Below are 2,773 nucleotides of genomic sequence, written 5' to 3' on the forward strand. Positions count from 1 at the left end.
ATCTGTAAAACACAAGGTAAGATCTAAGCTTTCTATATCATTTCTTCTCTGATTAAACTTGCGATTGACGGATTGTTGTTTGACTATTTCTTTCTGTTTGAATCCATTCTCTTGTTGTCTTCAGCACTCTAGATGCCACATCTGCCTGGGATTGAATCTTTTGCTCGAAAATCAGATGGTTCCTTGCAGTCCAAAAGAGACCAACACATTCATGATAGAATGTTCGAAGGGACTCCATACGGTGGTAGACAAATAAACTTCCAAAAATACACTAGAGCCTCTTTCAAAGAGGAGTAAACAGATTTCCTCCCTTATTTATCACAACTGAAATTAGATTATAAAAATTGACGTTAGTGCCAGGCCTAGGCCATTAAAATTTTTTGCCTAAGCAAAATACAAAATTGGACCCAGTGGCAATGAACTCATAGCCTTTAGCCCTTGGACTGCGGAACTAAACCACTAGACTATAAGCGATTTAAACAATTTTTTTGTCCTGAAAATGTTAATGTATTTTGGAACCTAAAACCCTACTTTTACCAGTTTTAGGTCAGGGCCGACACTGGTCAGTGCTAGGACAATGTATTTCTGCACTACATATCTTTTAATAACTTTTCCCTTTCTCAAGAACAGTATCTTTCAGTTTTGAATTTCACAAACCGTAAAACTATCTTTCCACTATCACCACTCACTACCTTCAATCCAGCACCATTACATATAGATACAAAATCTAACAAAATGAAAATTTCACAGTTTCGTTTTTGTATAGGTATTGTAATTTTTGGGATTTTAGTTTAGTTTCATCTATTGCAAGTTGTAGATTTATAATTGTTTTCAGTTTCATTTCAGATATTAGTATATTACAGGCTGGAAAACTGGTGGACCTTATTTAATTTTTGGATGATAAGGTACATAGCAGAATTTTAACTCTTTATGTTTATGTGTTTTATAGTTGTTCTATTATGTACATTCTTCCAAATCTTATGAATATGATAACAGGGAGATTGAAATTTTCGAAATTTAAGAGGAACAACACATCCTCTTAAAATATTTCTTTTCTCACTTGGTCAACACATGTTAAGCACTGTAAACATATTTCAAACCATTAAGTTTCATTTTTATCCCTTCCGATGAGATGTTCTCAAATGTATTAACAAAAACGTTTTTTTAGTAGGTATGTGCTATCATCAATATTGTATTATTGATTCATATATAAAATTTTGTTTCATATGCTTATGCGCTTTCTTCTTTTATACAGATTCAGTTGGCTAAATCGTTGGAAATAATGATCTTAAGGAAGTTATTGTTTTGAATGCTCCCTCTAATTAATTGAATCTTCAACTCAAAAACTGTGAGTTAGTTTCCATGCAATTTTGAAATACATATATAAAGCAGTATGTACTCTCTATTAAAACATTATTTTCTTTCGTAGTGATTCAAATACATACATAATTGTGTATTTTGGGGGCATATATGCTGAAGAGATACATTTGCATGGTCAATCCTTTTTGGTAGAGTTTGTAGTCTCCTGAAGATTAATATTTATAATAATATATATGGTAATAATACTGTAATTTTTACTAAACATATATAAACATTGTCAAATACAAACATTTAAATACATTCGCATCTTCAATCCTTTTTGGTGAAGTTTGTATTCTGATCATGAAGATTAATCTATATATAATAGAAACTGAATTTTAAAATCTGATGGCGTCATTCTTTTTTTATAGGAAAAAAAAACTGAAGGTTTGCTGGTTCAGATGGATTTGGAATTTAATCCAATTCTATATTTTCTAGGAGATGTCATCTTTTTACAAATAGAATTAAATCCAAGGGTTGAGATTAGCATACATTTTAATCCAAGGGTTGAGATTAGACTTACCTTTTGTTTGGATGAAGACGACGCTACCGAAGCTTTGAGTCTGTAGTGAAGCATTGTGTCCGTTAATGGAGTTGTGACCCCTGGTTCGCATCTCTTCCTCTGTATATATTTGATAGCCAGTTTGCTACTCATACTTTCTTCAATGGATTGTTTTGTTAAATCAAATTTTATCTCTCATCATCCATCATCCATGATCATTGCAGTTGCCATCAACATTCTCGATCTTTGAAGCTTCGTCTTCGAGGGTAAATCTTCTGAAATTTTCGATGTATTTTTTGTGTGTTTAAAGTAATCGCTTTCCTTGTGAATTTTGTGTTATTGTGTTTTATTAATTGAGAACAATCATTCTTTAGTCATCGTATCTGTTTCTTTTTGGATTGAATTTTATTTAGCCGTTTTCGTTTCTCTGTCTCTGTTTGTTTATCTGTCTCTCCTTCACAGTTTCATTGGTTTTAGAATTTCGGTATATCTCTGCATTATTCTCTGTATTTTCTCTTCTTCTTCTCTGGCTTAATCGAACAGTTCGATTCAAACATTTGAGGTGAAGTTGAACCCTTAAACAAATTACCCACGCGATCTGGGTTTATTTTGTCTCTTTCACTATTTTGGTTTTCTTTTTTTCGTGCATATTTGTAAAAGTCAGAGGAACAAGCCCAAAAACCTAATAACATATCTCAACGAGTCTCGTACAGGAACCAAAGTCAAGGAGGCAGTCATGCACAATCACAAAGAAGTACTCTAATTCCTCCTCAGTTTATTGCAGCTCAGCCTTTTGCCAGTCCTCTGCCTTTCCCTCTTGATGAGACACATTGAAACATCACGTCTTTGAATTTATTTTATTATCCTAATGCGTCTTCTTCATTTCAGAATTGGCATCGCAATATTATCAGC

The 2,773-nt window shown here is 32.9% G+C and overlaps 1 long non-coding RNA gene across 3 annotated transcripts; it reads left to right on the forward strand.

The window, feature by feature from the left end:
- Positions 1-960: 960 nt before the first annotated feature.
- LOC106327417 lies at positions 961-2,238 on the forward strand. Of its 3 annotated transcripts, XR_001267444.1 has the most exons (4): positions 961-1,171; positions 1,256-1,348; positions 1,430-1,556; positions 1,731-2,238. It is a non-coding gene; the product is annotated as an uncharacterized LOC106327417 (long non-coding RNA). The 3 variants fall into 3 exon arrangements; XR_001267443.1 differs by having other exon boundaries at positions 1,256-1,556; XR_001267442.1 differs by lacking the exon at positions 1,430-1,556.
- The last annotated feature ends 535 nt before the right edge of the window (positions 2,239-2,773 follow it).

This window comes from Brassica oleracea, chromosome C1 (assembly GCF_000695525.1).
Source record: "Brassica oleracea var. oleracea cultivar TO1000 chromosome C1, BOL, whole genome shotgun sequence".
In the NCBI taxonomy this organism is placed as follows: domain Eukaryota; kingdom Viridiplantae; phylum Streptophyta; class Magnoliopsida; order Brassicales; family Brassicaceae; genus Brassica; species Brassica oleracea.